The sequence below is a fragment of the Hyla sarda genome, chromosome 5 (assembly GCF_029499605.1).
Source record: "Hyla sarda isolate aHylSar1 chromosome 5, aHylSar1.hap1, whole genome shotgun sequence".
Taxonomy (NCBI): domain Eukaryota; kingdom Metazoa; phylum Chordata; class Amphibia; order Anura; family Hylidae; genus Hyla; species Hyla sarda.
Window position 1 is genome coordinate 307,751,170 of NC_079193.1, and position 19,260 is coordinate 307,770,429.

At 44.6% G+C, this 19,260-nt stretch overlaps 1 long non-coding RNA gene across 1 annotated transcript; it reads left to right on the forward strand.

Annotated features, from left to right (window-relative positions):
- Nucleotides 1–1,683: 1,683 nt before the first annotated feature.
- Nucleotides 1,684–14,882, forward strand: LOC130272718 (uncharacterized). Its single transcript, XR_008843701.1, has 3 exons — nt 1,684–2,091; nt 9,032–9,117; nt 14,555–14,882. It is a non-coding gene; the product is annotated as an uncharacterized LOC130272718 (long non-coding RNA).
- Nucleotides 14,883–19,260: the final 4,378 nt, after the last annotated feature.

Genomic DNA, 19,260 nt, shown 5'->3' on the forward strand with positions numbered 1-19,260 from the left:
TACCCCATATGTGGATTTAAAGTGCTCTGTGGGCGAACTACAATGTTCAGAAGAGAAGGACCGCCATTGAGCTTATGGAGAGAGAATTTGAGAGAAGTCGGGGGCCATGTGTGTTTACATAACCCCCCTCGTGGTGCCAGAACAGTGAATTCCCCCCCCCCCCCACGTGACCCCATTTTGGAAACTATACCCCTCACAGAATTTAATAAGGGGTGCTGTGAGCATTTACACCCCACTGGCTTTTGACAGATCTTTGGAACAGTGGGCTGTGCAAATGAAAAATTAAATGTGTCCAACACTTGTGGGGGGTTAAGGCACACTGTACCCCTTGTTACGTTCCTTGAGGGGTGTAGTTTCCAAAATATGCATTTTTTTTTTCTTTTGTTATGCTGTTCTGGCACCATAGGGGCTTCCTAAATGCGACATGCCCCCCAAAAACCATTTCAGAAAAACTCACTCTCCAAAATCCCATTGTCGCTCCTTCCCTTCTGAGCCCTCTAGTGCACCCACCGAACACTTGACATACACATATGAGGTATTTCCTTACTCGAGAAATTGGGTTACAAATTTTGGGGGGATTTTTCTCCTTTTACCCCTTGTAAAATTTCAAAAACTGGGTCTACAAGAACATGCGAGTTAAAAAAAAAAGATTTTACATTTTCTCCTTCACTTTGCTGCTATTCCTGTGAAACACCTAAAGGGTTAACACACTTTCTGAATGTCATTTTGAATACTTTGAGGGGTGCAGTTTTTATAATGGGGTCATTTGTTTCTAATATGAAGGCCCTTCAAATCCACTTAAAAATTTAACTGGTCCCTGAAAAATTCAGATTTTGAAAATGTTGTGAAAATTTTTAAAATTTATGGTGAATTTTGAAGCCCTCTGATGTCTTCCAAAAGTAAAAACTTGTCAACTATATGATGCAAACATAAAGTAGACACATTGTATACGTGAATCAATATATCATTTATTTGTTTTGTCTATTTTTCTTATAAGCAGAGAGTTTCAAAGTAAAAAAAATTATAAATTGTTTAATTTTTCATAACCTTTTTGAATTTTTCACCAAGAAATGATGCAAGTATCGACAAAATTTTACCACTGACATAAAATAGAATATGTCATGAAAAAACTATCTCTGAATCGGCATAAAAAAAAAGTAAAAGCATCCCAGAGTTATTAATGACAGTGGTCAGATGTGCAAAAAACGCTCTGGTCCTTAAGGTGAAACTGGGCTTTGTCTTTATGGGGTTAAAGAGCTGCTGCAAACATTTGAATTTTCTGTTGTATGCTCCTTTTAGGATTTCCTATTATAGAATGTCTGAATAGTATTGTGTCATCTAATAGTTAACTGTGCTGGTCTAATAATATTTGTAGAACATTTCTCCCCATTTTCAAAAAAAACCTTTGCTTGCTCTCAGTGAATGAGAATATGCATTGTTTATATCTAGAGACTGAAAACTGTCCTGATTATGTTCAGTTGACATAGATGTTCACAATTCTAGAACATGAGTAAAAAGATTGAAACTTTTTGTACTATGTACAATAGTTACTGGGTGACTTGAGATTCATCTCCCATACAGACGTTGCTTATACAGTGCTAACACATTCTGCAGTTCTGTACAGAGACCGACACCCTAAAGGGGTTAGCAGTTTGATTGTTTGTTTTTGTTTCTTGACTATTAGAAAAAAACTAGAGTACCTTGAGGAAATCGAAGCTATTACAAGGAGAAAATACAAACCCCAGATGTTGCCCTTGCTCAGATTGTAACTAAAGAATCCGGTAATGCAAAGGCAACAATGTAAAGTACTGAGCTGTCATGCTAAAGTTTTGCCATGAACTGTTGGCTGTAAACTAAACAAAAATGTTTCCATTTTTATAATGCTTAGGTATGAAGCACAGTAGGATGTTAGAAAGTGTTATTTTTACTATACAGCTATTTAGCTTTGTGTACATAAAACTAAAGAACCCAAAAAGCGTGAAGTATTGTTATTAAGCACTATCTTTTGCAGACTCCAGAGGCGACTCTTTTCTTTGAAGAAAGGCAGATCAAACGAAAATTGTAAATGGGTAATAAGCAAACCCATTATAGGTGAGTCAATATAGTTTCAGAATTCTTTACAATTTCTTTCCAGGAATAACATTAAGTTGTAATTACATTAAGTTGGGCTTGTTGAAAGAGTTGAAAGAATTATTCATTATGCATTTAGATATATTGTAAGGTTTCTTACATTCATTTTGTACTACTGATTTAAGCAAGGTTTGTAGAATTGACTGTAACCATTTAAGGCCAAAGTAGAACTTTCGGGTCAAGTTGTTCAACTTGTGCAATTGGCCTATCAATAATGATGAGATACTGTTGGTTTGTGAGCTGAAAACTTTTTTAGATCACAAAGCAAAAGTGAACGCTTGGTAGAGCACCCAAACTATTTCCATTGCCCAGAGATTTCCATTTTCCATAATACTGCACCATTTATGGGTATACAGTATTTGTGTATTAGATTAGTAAAGACAATTTGGTGCAGTTGAGCTGGTTTTAGGTTAACTTACTTGTTTAAAGTGGTACTCCGGTGGAAAACATTTTTTCTCTATCGGCTCCATTGGGGGACACAGACCATGGGGTGTATGCTGCTGTCTCTAGGAGGTGTGACACTATGGTAATAAAAAAAGTCTGCTCCTCCCAGCAGGATATACCCGCCTTCAGGCCCTGAGGTGATCAGTTTTAAGGGTGAAAACATTTTTTCTTTTAAATCAACAGGTGGCAGAAAGGTAAACATATTTGTAAATTACTTCTATTAAAAAATCTTAATCCTTCCAGTACTTGCTGCAGGGGAAATTCCTTTCTTTTTGGAACACTGATGACATCACGAGCACAGTGCTCTCTGCTGACATCTCTGTCCATTTTAGCAACCGTGCATAGCAGATGTATGTAAAGGGCAGCATGCTAGCTCAGTGGTTCGCACTGCTGCCTTGCAATACTAGGGACTTGGGTTCAAATCCCACTAAGGACAACAATAAATAAAGTGTTATTATTATTATAATAACGTCAGCAGAGAGCACTGTGCTCGTGATGTCATCAGAGAGCATTCCAAAAAGAAAACTATTTCCTCTGTAGTATTCAGCAGCTAATAAGTACAGGAAGGATTAAGATTTTTTAATAGAAGTAATTTACAAATATGTTTAACTTTCTGCCACCAGTTGATTTAAAAGAAAAAAGGTTTTCACCGGAGTACCCTTTAAGCTTAGTGTCTGAAGGAGGTGGACATGGTCTGGAATTCTCCAGACCAGGTCTTCTGATTTTTTGTTTTCCTAGTTAGGGACGTGTTAGTTTTTTATTCCTTTTTCTTTCCTGTTTTCAGGTGGGGACTCCGGGGCTCCGGTTCCCTGTTTCCCCATTGCGAGTAAGGGGGCACAGACATTGCGTATATGCACTGTTCACCCTCCCTCGCCAACGGTCAGCACCTGGGTTGGTACCTCATGGGTCCAGGTCCCCCTATTTACCTGCTCGCCTCGCTCGCGCATAGCAGCCAGGCGTGATGCAGGTGACAAAAGCTGACTGAAGACTTCTCTAAAGACTCCATTAGGTAAGTTCTTGTGACTGAGGTAAGTACTTTCCCCCTTTTCTCCTTAGGTGCGGACTTGCAACCTCTGGAGACCCCCTGTTTTTGGCCCACCTTTTCAGGTTATAGGGCTGGCTTATACAGGGGCTGAACTTTTTATTCTGGAGGAGCAGTGGCATTTTTCGGGGCATGTAATCTGTGTTTTACTTCACTGTGTGTGTGGTTACTTTGACCGCAGCGCCTTATATGCGGCTGACAGCCGCGGCGCTTCTACGGACCGGGCGCTCTGAGTACCGGCTTACTTTCTCTTTCTCCAGCAGTCTCTGCCGGCGTATAGGCTGCCCGCTCTATTCCCCCGAGCGCATATGCGGCTGACATGTGCGTCCGGGACAAGGAGCGGGTGCCATTCCAGTACGGGCCGGGCGCTCTGAGCACCGGCTTACTTCACTTCTCCAGCAGCCTCTGCCGGCGTGTAGGCCGCCCGCTCTACTCCCCCGATGCGCATATGCGGCTGACATGTGCGCTCGGGACAAGGAGCAGGCGCCATTACAGTTCTCGGCCAGTCTGTAGCTCCGCCCACAGGGCTGTCGGAGCTCTTCAGAGGCGCGAAGTAGCCTCCAATCAGCGCCATGGAGGGGCCAATTAGTTAGTGCCTCGGCTTCAGGCATGCCCGTCTCTGCTATTGGTTGGCCTGTTTTCTGTCACTCTAGCTGCACGGAGCCGGGTTCTCCTCTCCGCAGCTGCCAGGAGACACAGACTAGGGTGAGAAAGTCCCTGACGTCAGTGACTTACTTTGTCTGTAAGCACTGTAATACCAAGATGCCTGGCTCTACTGAGCCCACTTGCCCTGCCTGCTCCACTGCTCCCCCAGACCCCTGTTACCCCCTGATGCCCTTCCGGTTCCGGTGGATTCAGCCACCCCACCAGCCTGGGTTTTCTTCCCTGACCCAATATATGGCTGCCCCCCCTGTCATCTGGGCACAAACGTCGCTCCTTCAGAGGACATTCTCAAGGTCGCCGCTCTGCCACGCCAGAGCCGTGTACCAGGTCTGGGTTGCCCCCCTCCAGGGCTGCCTCCACTCGTTCACATTCTCCTGGTGAACTGGCGGACGAGGCTTCCGAGCCGGCATCTGACTCAGAGGATTCAGTTGAAACGGTGGACTCATTGGTGATCGCCATAAGAGACACCTTTCACTTAGAGGACCCAGGATCTTCGGATGCCACTCCAGGAGTATCATTTCATTGTGCTAAGCCAGCACCTCAAAGGTTCAGCTGACTTTGACACCATTCTGGAATCTGCATGGAATCATCCAGACAAGAGGTTCCCGGGAATCAAGACGATTCAAGAACGTTATCCATTTGACAAGGACCTTGTCACTAAGGTGGTTTCCCCTCCCTCAGTGGATCCACCAATCTCCCGGATCTCTAAGGCGACTACACTGCCACTGGCGGATGCCGCTGCCTTCAAGGATTCGACGTACAAAAAGGTAGACTCCTTAGCGAAGTTTGCTTCTGAAGCAGCTGGCTCTTCTCTTCTTCCCATCTTCGCCTCGACATGGGTGTCCAAGGCTCTGTTGGAGTGGTGCCTAAAGCTCCATCAGTGTATCTTAGCGGGATCCCCCCCAGAGGATCTGTCTGCTCTGGCTCTACAATGTTCTAAATCAGGGGACTTCCTGTGCGCGGCTTCCATGCAGTCAGCCCATTGTTCTGCTTTTGCTGTGGGTCACCTAGCGGCACTCCGCCGTTCTATGTGGCTTAAACCTTGGAATGCGGATGTCGCTTCCAAAAGGTCTCTCATTGAGCTTCCCTTTACGGGTGGCCGTCTTTTTGGCAAGCGCCATGATGAGATTATCTCTGAGGCGACAGGAGGTAAGAGTTCCTTGTTGCCTCAAAATAAGGCTCGCCCTACTTCCCAAAGGAAGTCCTCTTGGAAGTCGGACACCAATCCGGTCCGGCCGGTCTGCGCCCAAATCAGGCAACCGCAAACCCACTTCTGCATGAAGTGAAGCCCACACCCTCGGTTTTTTTCTCGGGTGGGAGGTAGTCTCTTACTTTTTTCGAGACATCTGGACCTCACACATTCAGGACTCGTGGGTCAGGGACGTGGTGTCCAACGGTTACCAAATCGTATTTGCCTCCCTTTCGAGGGATCGCTTTTTTTGATCCCGGGCTCCCTGGTCTCCTTTTCTGGTGAAGCAATTTTGAGAGGCTCTTCAGTCTCTGCTTTTCCAAGGGGTTATCGTTCCCGTTCCTCCAGGGGAGCGGTTTCGGGGTTTCTATTCCAATATTTTTGTGGTTCCCAAGAATGACTGTTCTGTGCGACCAATCCTAGACTTCAAGCATCTCAACCATCATCTTCTTATCCGCCGCTTCCGAATGGAGTCTCTCCGTTCGGTGGTGGCGTCCCTGGAACAAGGGGAGTTTCTTCCTCGGTGGACATCAAGGATGCCTACCTTTATGTCCCAATGTTTCCAGGCCATCATCGGTACCTCCGCTTTGCGGTTCCTGAGGGGAATTTTCAATTCGTAGCCCTCCCTTTGGCCTGGCCACGGCTCCTCGGGTCTTTACCAAGATCCTTGCGCCAGTGATGAGCCTTTTACGGTCGAGGGGAGTCTCTGTGATACTCTACCTGGATGACCTTCTCATCAAGGCTCCAACCAGAGCCCAGACTCTGGAGAATGTGGACGTCTCTCTCCACACTGTGGATCGCTTCGGGTGGATGGTCAACTGGGACAAGTCAGTCCTCTCCCCTACCCAGTCTCTAACCTTGGGACTTCGCTTCGACGCGGCCTCTGCCCGAATTTACCTCCCGCCGGACAAACGTCTGGCGCTTCTGTCGGGGGTCCGCTCCCTTCGGACCCAGGTCTCAGTCTCAATCAGCACTTCTATGGAAGTCCTGGGTTGAATGGTGGCAATTATGGAGGCCGTACCCTTTGCCCAGTTTCATTACTGCCCTCTTCAACTGGCAATTCTCTCTCGGTGCGACAGGTCTCCTCTGTCCCTCGATCGTCAGATTGTTCTCCCTCGCAGGGTCTGTCAGTCTCTGCTCTGGTGGCTCCGCTCCCCCCTGCTTTTCCAAGGGCGGTCATTTCTTCCCCTTCACTGGCAGGTAGTTACAACGGATGCCAGCCTATCTGGCTGGGGCGGCGTGTTCAGGGATTGGACAGTTCAGGGACTCTGGTCTACCCGAGAGGCCCTTTTTCCGATAAATATATTGGAATTACGGGCGATTCCTCTTTGTCTTCTTCATTGGGAGTCCCAGCTTCAGTCCCGTCCTGTCCGCGTCCAGTCGGACAACGCCAAAGCTCAAAACAGAGGACGTCTCCGCCATTCTGGTAGCACCAGATTGGCCCCGAAGGTCGTGGTACGCCGATGTAGTCAGGCTCCTGGACGACGCTCCACTGCGCCTTCCGCTCCATCCGGACCTGGTCTCTCAGGGTCCTCCTTTCCACCCCAATTTACAGTCGCTGCATTTGATGGCGTGGCGGTTGAGACCGCGGTTTTGAGGGCCCGCACGTTCTCTTCCCAAGTCATTCACACCATGCTCAGGGCTCGTAAGCCCTCCTCCACAAGATTTTACCACCGTACTTGGCGGTCTTATTTTCGTTGGGGTGAAGCTCAGGACTTATCCCCTGTAACCTTCTAGGTTCCCTGTCTTCTCTCCTTTTTGCAGTCGGGTTTGGAACTGGGGTTGTCTCTCAGTTCCCTTAAAGGTCAGGTTTCGGCCCTTGCTATTCCTTTTCAGCGGCCTCTGGCTTCTAATTCTCATGTCCGGACCTTCCTTCAAGGAGTTGCGCATGCTGTTCCTCCTTATCGGTCTCCCTCTCCCCCTTGGGACTTGAAACTGGTTCTGAGTGCCCTCCAGGGTGAACCCTTTGAGCCCCTTAGAGAGGTGTCTCTCCGCCTCCTTTCTTGGAAAGTGGTGTTTCTTGTTGCTATCACCTCCAACCGGAGGGTGTCTGAATTGGCAGCTCTATCCTGCCGTTCTCCGTTTCTGGTGATCCACCAGGACAAGGTTGTTTTCCGGCCAGATCCTTCCTTTTTGCCTAAGGTGGTTTCGGCCTTTCATCTCAATGAGAACATTGTTCTCCCGTCTTTTTGTCCTGCTCCTTCTCATCCTAAGGAGCGCTTACTACACAAGCTGGATGTAGTTCGGGCAGTTCGGTCTTATCTCTCCATCACTTCTTTGTTTCGTCAGTGTGATTCCTTTTTCGTCCTTTACAGAAGGTCGTCGTAAGGGACAGTCTGCTTCCAAGGCCACCATTTCTCGGTGGATTCGGTCTGCCATTTCAGAAGCCTATCGCTGTAAGGGGAAGATTCCTCCTTTCAGGGTTGTGGCTCATTCTACCCGTTCTGTTTGGGCATCCTGGGCTCTCCAGAATAGAGCCTCGGCCTCGCAGATTTGCAAGGCAGCTACCTGGTCGTCTTTGCACACTTTCTCGAGGTTCTACCGAGTTCATACTTTCACATCGGCTGATGCTAGTCTGGGCCGTAAAGTGTTGTAGGCGGCAGTGGACCGGCCGTCTGCCTGACTGCTTATCTGCCCACCCAAGGGACGGCTTTGGTACGTCCCACGGTCTGTGTCCCCTAATGGAGCTGATAGAGAAAAGGAGATTTTTGTTTACTTACCGTAAAATCTCTTTCTCGAAGGATCCATTGGGGGACACAGCTCCCGACATTTTTTTGGGGTTTCCTTTGGTTCTCTGTCCGCGGGTGTGTTCAGTTAGGTTTTTTTTCTTCTGGTTCTCGGACAGTTTGGGTTTTCTTTGACCTGTTGGTCCTCTCCTATTGCTCTGGAACGTAAACTGATCACCTCAGGGCCTGAAGGCGGGTATATCCTGCTGGGAGGAGCTGACTTTTTTTATTACCATAGTGTCACACCTTCTAGAGACAGCAGCATACACCCCACGGTCTGTGTCCCCCAGTGGATCCTTCGAGAAAGAGATTTTACGGTAAGTAAACAAAAATCTCCTTTTTTTTTTTTTTTTTTTTTTTTTTTTAAATCAACTGGTGCCAGAAAGATAAACAGATTGGTAAATTGCTTCTATTGAAAAATCTTAATCCTTCTAGTACTCATCAGCTTCTGTAATACTACAGAGGAAATTATTTTCTTTTTGAATTTCTTTTCTGTCTGACCACACTGCTCTCTGCTGGCACCTCTGTCTGTGTCAGGAACTGTCCAGAGCAGGAACAATTCCACATAGCAAACCTATTCTGCTTTGGACAGTTCCTGAAACGGACAGGGGTGTCATCAGAGAGCACTGTGGTCAGACAGAAAATAACTTCCTCTCTATTATACAGCAGCTGATAAGTACTTGAAGGATTAAGATTTTTTAATAGAAGTCATTTACAAATCTGTAACTTTTTGGCACAGAAAAAAAAAGTTTTCCACAGGAGTACCCTTTTAACTATTTTCCTAAAACACATAATTGACAATGAAGTAACTCCTGTTCCCTTACTGTCATACAATAGGAAAACAAAAGTGTGATAATTTAAGTAATGCACCAACTCACAATCTTGAAATCTCTGGTCATTCTGCAACAATGAAGAAAAAACAGGTAAGGTTGACTGAGCCTAGTAGAACTGATAAATAAAATGCTTCTTACCATAGCATAGGGGATAAATGTCTGATCTGTGAAGGTCCAACTGTTGGAGTGGACTGATAGCTGAGTGCTGTACTGGTTGTTTTAGCAATTGCAAATCACAAATGATTGTGGCTCTTAACAGTTTTTTATACCCTAAAATCATCACCCTGTAGATGATTTATTGTGCTTCATACTAAAGTCAGATGACAAACTGTTTGTGAGCCAGTCTTTATGTTGTGTATAAGCTCCTGGATTCAAGTTTTTAATTTTCCTAAGCGCTGCATCATTATTTTAAGCTGTATAATACAGCAAAGGCCGTCATTAGAGAATAATGTGGAAGCTCTTGTGTGTCCTTGTGTATACATATTTTAGTTAGTTTGATTTATATACTGTCTGACATCTTGATTCCTTCCTCTTTATTTTGGCTTTCCTAAAGCAACTATGATGCCTCTGCTTCGCAGAAACAGAGGAGATGTCTCATCACGCTGAGTTCTATCTAAAGGTAGAAAAGGATAATTGGTGGCAAAGAACCTCTGTTCCTTAACTCACACTAAATAGTCTGTGTATCCCTATGTGATGCAGCTTAAGCCTGTAAACCTTCACATAACAGATACAGGCAGTGTAAAGCTTGGGAGTTGTGTAATTCTGCAGTTAACCATTGTAGGGAATGACTGCTGTTCTGGTCCACTAGATGAGGTGGAAATCTTACCTCCATTTTTACCTCTCCCTGACATTTTAACGTTCCTGTATGTCATGATGTTTGCTAGAGGAGTAGGGAGAGTGAACACATGAACTGAGAATGGGAACAGTGATAATTCTGATCTTCTCCATTTAAACCCCTAGATGCTACAGTCAATATCTATGTGGTTAGACAAAAGGTGGTCCCTCTGTCACCCAATCACCCTACCTTACCCTGCACACATGATTGCAGGGTGCTGAGCAGTTAATATGGTAGCTGGGCATGTAGTGAAGACCCTCAGGCCTGCCATCTTACTAAGATAGTGGTTATAGCTCTGTATACTACAATACATAAATACTGCAGTGTATTGTACAAGCAATTATAAACAATATATGTATAAAAAATAAAACTAAAGCTGGTGCCACAACCATGAGTTATGCTAAATAATTTATTTATTTATTAAACATCTCAAAACCTATATTGGGCTGTGTTCACACCACATTTTTGCAATACAGTTCCCGTATCAGGTTTTTCATTTAAAAAAATGGATTCCTCAAAACCTGACTAAACTGTATCAAAACGTGTGCACAAATTTTAATCCGTATACGGTTTGAAAAATGATGTCCGGTTGCATCTGTTTTTAAAGAAAAAACGTATATGTTTTTAACTTTTCATTCCATTATGAATAAAGCTTCACTTGTTTGATTGAAATTCCAAGAAAAAATACTGTGCAAAGTTAAAAACCGTATGTTGAAAACCGGATGGAACTGTATGCACATACGGCTCTGTACGGTTCCCATTGACTCCAATGTTAAAAAAATATATATACGTTTTCAATGCGGTTCTTCACCCGGACCAAAAACGGTGGTAGGCTACAGGATGCAAAACTAACACAACTCGATACATCTTTTGGAATACGGTTTTCAATGGAGAGTCAATGCATACGGTTTTCAATACGGTTCCATGCGGTTTTCAAATTGAAAACGTATACAGGAACTGTATTGCAAAAAAAGTGGTGTGAACCCAGCCTAAGTTTGGTAATGCTGTTAGCATAGTGATCCATATAATAAAGTACTGTCATGAACACCACAGAGTCAACTCTAACAAAACAAAATGCAATACATTCCCTACAATTTAATAACACTAGGAGATCTTTGGATTAAGTTCTTCTTTTGGCTAAGAAAAATAAAAGCCATTTTACTATGGCTAGAAGAAACATTGTAGTAACTGGTATTTTATTTCAGAGGAAAATCCATGCAGTTTTTTAGGGTATTTATAGTTTTTTCGTCCAATCCATTTTCTTCATAATCCCAGGGGATGAACGTTTTACTGAATTTTAAAATTTCAGCCCCACAGATCACATATCTTTCCCATTTTGTTTGGTCTGAACAAGAAATTCCACTTATTTACATAATTGTATGTGTTTAGTTGCTGATTGGGTAATTAAAGAATACCTGTCATCAAGTAAAACTTTTTATATAGTGTTCCTTATGTTAAATGAAGCCTTATTGCAATATATATTCATAAAAAAAAAAATATTTACAGCAGTTTAATACCTTTGTAAAAAGTGGCCACTAGGGGTCTCTCTTGTACTTTGTTCAGCAGGTGCTGCATATCTTTCAGACCAGTGCCGGACGGACACTGGTCCTCTTTCCGGAAGTGCGGCTCTGCTTATCTCTTGCTCCCGCCTGTCAATCATGCAGGCGGGAGCGAGCGCTGTGTGCACCACGCACGGGGCTCTGTGAACAGGGACATAACCACCGCCCCCCTGTGTCCCCCCACCCCTTACATATACTTTCTCATTATCAAAAGAAATAAATGACATATTCAAATACCTCAAAGGGGGTTAACCATATTTTTACTATTTTATCATATATTTTTTATAGATTGGATACTATTAGGACAGAAACAAGGGCCCTGTGGTCTTTCATCTGTAGTATTTCAGGTGGTCTAGCATATTTTATTTTATGCAAGATTGACATTGTTCTATCCTATTTTAATAAATTTATATACATTTAGTTCACATCTACTGATTCTGTGTGTGTATATATAATATATAGTAAATTTTAGTAGCCGTATTAGTCCAGTGATGCAGATGCAAATCAAAAAATGGTGCAGTATCTTTTAATACCTTTTCTTTTATTGTACTAACAGAATTTTCGGGATTCCTTTCGAAAAACAGGGGACTTAATGTAGATTTGAGCTTCTTATCTCATTATCAAAATTTCTTATAACCTGTACTGTATACTGTATTCTCTTATAACCTGTACTATACTGGATTCTCTTTTGCATCCCACTTTGTCCTGCTTATTACCAGTCTCTCCCCTGCTCCCCCCTCCCTCCCCCTTTTTCTCATTCTTATCTATTTAGTCTATGTTCCTATAACAGGACAATTTATGGCCCATCTTAGTGTGAATTCTCCACATCTATTGTCTTAACCCCTGCATATTTGTGAGATGTAACCTGCGTCTTCTGCTTGTGAACTTAGATTTGCTTTGGACTTGATAAAGGGAGGAATCCCGAAAGCTTGTCTCTACAAAAATATGTTAGTCCAATAAAAAAGGTATTACAAGATACTGCAACATTTTATGATTTGCATCACTGGACTAATATGGCTACTCAAATTTATATATATATATATATATATATATATATATATATATATATAATCTCCATCAGATTTTGAAGTGCTAATACTTTTTTAAATTGATATATTGTCATATACTATATACTACACTGCTCAAAAAAAATAAAGGGAACAACACAATGTAACTCCAAGTCAATCACACTTCTGTGAAATCACACTCTCCACTCAGGAAGCAACACTGATTGACAATCCATTTCACATGCTGTTGTGCAAATGGAACAGACAACATGTTTAAATTTATATTCTAGGCAATTAGCAAGAGACCCCCAATAAAGAAGTGTTTCTGCAGGTGGTGACCACAGACCACTTCTCAGTTCCTATGCTTCCTGGCCGATGTTTTGGTCACTTTTGAATGCTGGCAGTGCTTTTACTCTAGTGGTAGCATGAGACGAAGTCTACAACCCACACAAGTGGCTCAGGTAGTGCAGCTCATCCAGGATAATGGCACATCAATGCGAGCTGTGGCATAAAGGTTTGCTGTGTCTTTCAGCATAGTGTCCAGAGGTGCTACCAGGAGACATGGAGGAGGCCGTAGGAGGGCAACAACCCAGCAGCTGGACCGCTACCTCCGCCTTTGTGCGAGGAGCAGAAGGAGAACTGCCAGAGCCCTGCAAAATTACCTTCAGCAGGCCACAAATGTGTCAGAAACAGGCTCCATGAGGGTGGTATGAGGGCACGACATCCACATGTGCGGGTTGTGCTTACAGCCCAACACCGTGCAGGACGTTTGGCATTTGCCAAAGAACACAAAGATTGGCAAATTCGCCCCTGGCACCCTGTACTCTTCACAGATGAAAGCCGGTTCACACTGAACACATGTGACAGAGTCTGGAGACGCCGTGGAGAACATTCTGCTGCCAGCAACATCCTCTAGCATGACTGGTTTGGCGGTGGGTCAGTAATGGTGTGGGGTGGCATTTCTTTGGGGGGCCATACAGCCCTCCATGTGCTTGCCAGAGGTAGCCTGACTGCCATTAGGTACCAAGATGAGATCCTCAGACCCCTTGTGAGACCATATTCTGGTGCGCTTAGCCCTGGGTTCCTCCTAATGCAAGACAAAGCTAGACCTCATGTGGCTGGAGTGTGTCAGCAGTTCCTGCCAGAGGAAGGCATTGATGCTATGGACTGACCCGCCCGTTCCCCAGACCTGAATCAGATTGAGCACATCTGGAACATCATGTCTCGCTCCATCCACCAACGCTAAGTTGTACCACAGACTGTCCAGGAGTTAGCGGATGCTTTAGTCCAGGTCTGGGAGGACATCCCTCTGGAGACCATCCGCCACCTCATCAGGAGCATGCCCAGGCATTGTAGGGAGGTCATACAGGCACGTGGAGGCCACACACTACTGAGCCTCATTTTGACTTTTATTAAGGACATTACATCAAAGTTGTAGTTTTCCACTTTGATTTTGAGTGTGACTTCATATCCAGACCTCCATGGGTTGATAAATTTGATTTCCATTGATAATTTTTGTGTGATTTTGTTGTCAGCACATTCACCTATGTAAAGACGAAAGTATTTAATATGATTAGTTCATTCATTCAGATCTAGGAGGTGTTATCTTAGTGTTCGCTTTATGTATTTGAGCAGTGTATATAATTCAATATATTTAATTAAATTAAAACTGCTATCCTGTGCACTCACACTAAACCCAATACACTGGGTATAGTGTGGGTAAACGGGAGATCGATAAGGGGTCCCTGACTACAATACGTACCTTTGGTCCGGAGATATGTCCCTCCGAAGATCCGCTTCTATCGTCTGTGAAATGTGCGCTGGAGGCGGGCCCACCAGATCAATATGAATATTCATTGTCACTGGTCAAGTGAACACTAAGTAGGTACAAGCGCTCACGTGACCAGTGACAATGAATGTTCAAATTTAGCAGACGGGGCCTTGCCTCTAGTGGGCAATTCAGAGAAGATAGAAGTGGATCTTCGGAGGGACATATCTCTAGACCAGTCATGTATTGTAGTCAGTGACCCCTCATCGATCTCCGGTCTCACTATAATCCAGTGTATTGATGTGGGTGAACAGGGTAACCATTTTCCTTTAACAGTATTTGTATTCATATGCTTTAGCCTTGGACCAGCAAAGAAGATGAACTATTAAAGAAAGGTATAAAAAAATATGGAGCAGGGAACTGGAGCAGAATACTAGTTCACTATGGATTTAACAACCGCACAGGCGTCATGCTGAAGGATCGCTGGAGAACCATGAAAAAGCTGAACATGGTCAATTAAAAGTAATATTCCTTTTTCCCCTGTTCTACAATTTTACTAATCTTCCTTTTGTAAACCATAATTCTGTAGTAAAGATGCTTTTGTTCAATGGCTTCTGTTGCACATTGTTGAGTAAGTAAGGAAAGTCTATTATCACTTTTGTGTGATGCTGCAGCAATATTTTTATAAATTCAATCCCAAACCTAGACATAGCACTTTCAGATTATCTTTAAATAGGCACTGTCAGATTCAAAAACTTTTTGTATGTTCTACATCTTGTCAAAACATTAACCTTTACAATATAACCTTCTATATCAAGATAATGTTATTTCCTTTTTTATAGAAATGATGGCTGATTTAAAAAAAACAAAAACAAAAAAAAAACAGATCATCCAGAACATAATCCTGTCTGACTGCAGCATCATCTTTGTCTCAGCTAAAGCACAGACTGGGACAGTCAAGTAAGTGAGGGAGGAGACTAGCACTCCTCCGTGCTCACTCCTGTCCTGTCTATCAGACTGCAGCATGAAAACAGGATGTTACAGAGCAGCCTACAGTGATGGGGGGGGGGGGGGGTTAAAGTTCGCTTCCCCCGCTCTGCCCACCCACGGTAGTCCGGGCAGAGCAGGGGAACTGTGCTGGGAGCGGGAGTGGAGGTCTCCTACCTATAGCGGGCGACGATCTTCCTGCTGATGCGGCGGCAGTGATCCTCCTTGTGACACGATCCTGCTAGTGAGTTGTTGCCTAGCAACATCTAGAGGGCCACAGTTTGGAGACCTCTAGAATGTGGTCTCTACTCTGTAGCCCTCCAGATGTTGCAATACTACAACTCCCAGCATGCCCAGACAGCGGTTTGCTGTCTGGGCATGCTGAAATTTGCTGTTTTGCAACATCTGGTGGGCCACAGTTTGGAGATCACTGTGCGGTGTTCTCTAATCCGTGGCCTTCTAAATCTTGCAAAACTACAACTCCCAGCATGCACGAACGGCAAACGGATGCCTCAGCATGATGGGAGTTGTAGTTGCGTGATTCCAGCTGTTGAATAACTACAACAGCATGCCCATCGGCGATCAGTATATGCTGGGAGTTGTAATTTTGCAACAGCCAGAGGCACACTGGTTGGAAAATATGGAACCTGGTTGGAAAGTAACAGAACCTAACTCAAGGTTTTCCAACCAGTGTGCCTCCGTGCATGCTGGGAGTTGTAGTTTTGCAACAGCTGGTCTTTTTCCACCGCAGCTCAAACTCCTACCGGGAAATTCACCGTAAACCCCCGCCTGTGTGAATGTACCCTAAAAACACTACACTACACTAACACAAAATACATAGTAACATAGTTCATAAGGTTGAAAATAGACCAGAGTCCATAAAGTTCAACCTGTATCCCTAATGAGTCCCTACTGAGTTGATCCAAAGGAAGGCAAAAAAAAACTCATACTTGAGGTAAAAATTCCTTCCCGACTCCAAATATGGCAGTCAGAATAAATCCCTGGATCAACATTCTGTCCCTATAAATCAAGTTTTCATAACCAGCGATGTTGTTATTCTCCAAAAATGCATCCAGACCCTTTTTGAACTCTTTTACAGAGTTCACCATAACCACCTCCTCAGGCAGAGAATTCCACAGTCTCACTGCTCTTACAGTAAAGAACACCCGTCTGTGCTGGTGTAGAAACAGTTTTCCTCTAAACGTAGAGGATGCCCCCTTGTTATAGATACAGTCCTGGGTATAAATAGATCATGAGAGATCTCTGTACGGTCCCCTGATATATTTATGCATAGTTATTAAGTCTCCCCTAAGCCTTTTTGCTAAACTAAATAACCCTAATACTGATAATCTTTCTGGGTACTGTAGTCCTCCCATTCCCCGTATTACCCTGGTTGCCCGTCTTTGAACCCTCTCCAGCTCCACTATATTTTTCTTGTACACTGGTGCCTAGTACTGTACACAGTATTCTTAGTTTTTTTGTTTTTTTTACTGTAATTTTTATTGGAAGTTTGCATAATTACAATCAAAACAAAAATAAACATAGCGCAAATGTCACATGGGCCCGTTAACAACCACAGCTATACAAACAATCGTATTAGCAAGTGCCCAGATCCGGACAGGTCAGTACAGTGACAGCAACGTTCCACTAGCCTCCAAGACCAACATGACAAGCAGCCATAGGAGAAAATAATGAGAACCAATGAGAGCACATCCAAATGGCAGCAAATATAGGACAAAGCCCAAGGCCACGAGCAAGGGAGAGGAGGGGAGCACAAACCGGGGGGAGCACAAGACCAACAAAAAGTGACAGTACTACACACAGGGAGGTAGATCGGAAAGATTGGAAGGAGAAAAAGAGGAAAGAGCTAGAGAAAAGAATATCAAGGCGGTTGTCAGAAAAACGGTCCCAGGGCTCCCAGACCGAGTGAAACAAAGGGACAGAGTTATTCAGGGAAGCAGTTAAAGATTTCCAGAGAACGAATCTCCCGTATGCAAGATAAGAGGTCGGATTCAGCAGGGGGAGGGTCCTCTTCCAACATTTAGCAATGAGTGGTTTAGCAGCTAAGACTATGTGCATGATGGGGTGAGAAAGCTGAAGAAGATAGACAAGAGGGTCGAGAGGGACCGACACCCCCAGAACATCAGACAGTAATCCCCACACTTTGTGCCATTATTCCACTATCAGGGGACAGGACCAAAATATGTGATACACTGTACCCAGACCAACCCCACAACGCCAGCATATGGGGGGGGGGGGATGTCGGGGTTCAACCTATTTAACAGCTCTGGTGTATGGTACCATCCCATAATTAGTTTGTATTGAGTTTCCTTATAGGCCGTACAAATAGATGCCTTAGAGGCCCTCTCCCAGATAACCCTCCACAGAGGGAGAGTTATGGTAGTGTTTAGAGCATCTTCCCAATGACCCATATAACGATGCGACACCGGGAAACCCACAGGAGGTTGAAGAAGTAAAGAGTAGAAATCGTAGAGAAGGACCCTCGTCTGAGGCCCACCACGGCACAACCTCTCAAACCCAGTGGGCATAGAAATCACACAGGAGCCAGTGGTAGAGGACAGAAAATGTTGCAGCTGCAAATAATGAAAGCGTTCAGGCGAGGGGAGATCCCAGCGAGTTTGAAATTGAGAAAAAGGAAGAAGGGAGCGAGAGAAAGGGTCTACAACATCAGCCCAGCAGAAAAGGCTCCTAGATCCCCATTCCCGCACCATGACAGAAGAGAGGCCGGAGGGAAAGTAAGGATGTAAAGGAAAGACCGGACAGGGGAAGAGGAAGAGAACAGCTTAAATTTCACAGAACAATAGCCCCAGACATATTTAGAGAAAGCCATCGGACCCAATAAAGGGGATACGGAGACAGTGGAAGCAGGAGGAGACCAGAGCAGCGTGTTGGGGTGGAAAGGGGCCAACCAAAGCTTTTCTAGCTCCATCCATCGGCTATAGGCATCATAAAATGACCACACCGCAAGATGGCACAGATGGCCAGCCCAGTAGTACCACATCAGGAACTGCAAGACCTCCAAACGCTCTACCAGCCATCATGACAGACATAGGGAGTCGATGCCTCTTCCCATCCCAAATAAATAAAAAAATGGCCGTTTGAAATGAGCGAAGCGCAGGCAGTGGCACCCGAACCGGCAACGTTTTGAAATAGCACAGCAGTTTCTGAAGTATGGTCACTTTCACCCCAGCAAAATGCCCGAAAAAGGAAATATACTGCGAGCGCCACTTTTCCAAAAGAGCACAGAGTTCTCGAAAAGAGGGGAAGATAGTTGGTAGAGTAAAGCGAGGAATAGCGTGAGGTGATATAGACCCCAAGGTATTTGATGGCAGATGGGGACCATTTGAAAGAGTAGTTGGAGCGAAGGAGGGAGAGAGACACAGGAAGATTCAGAGGCAGCGCCTCAGTCTCAGAGAGGTTGACTTTCAATCCGGAGACCTCACCATAAGCATGAAGGACCCCATAAAGACTAGGTAGAGAGAGCAAGGGACGAGTGAGAGTAAGAAGCACATCATCAGCAAAGAGACAGATCTTGAAATCCCTGTCGTGCAAAGGAATGCCAGTGATGTCCGGGTCACCCCGAATCATAGCAGCCAAAGGCTCAATACAAAGTGCAAAAACCAAGGGGGGCAACGGATATCCCTGATGAGTCTCATTGAACAAGGGGAAGGTTGCAGAAGGAGCATGAGGGAGTTTGAGAGAAGCTGTAGGAGATGAGTAGAGACCCCGCAGTGCAGTCAAAAAATTACCCGTAATACCAAACTCCTGAAGGGTAGCTAACAGAAACTGCCACCCCAGTCTATCAAATGCCTTCTTGGCATCGAAGCCAAGTATGAGAGCCTGCTCAGACCTCCGATTGATCAGATCAACAAGGTCCACTACCCTCCTGGTGCTATCACTGCCCTGGCGACACGGAATTAATCCAACCTGGCCCTTATGGATCAGGGAGGGGAGAAAGGAGCGAAGTCAAACCGCTAACACCTTTAGGGAACAGTTTGAGGTCAGAGTTAAGGAGGGTAATAGGCCGATAACTAGAGCAATCGTGAGGATCCTTGC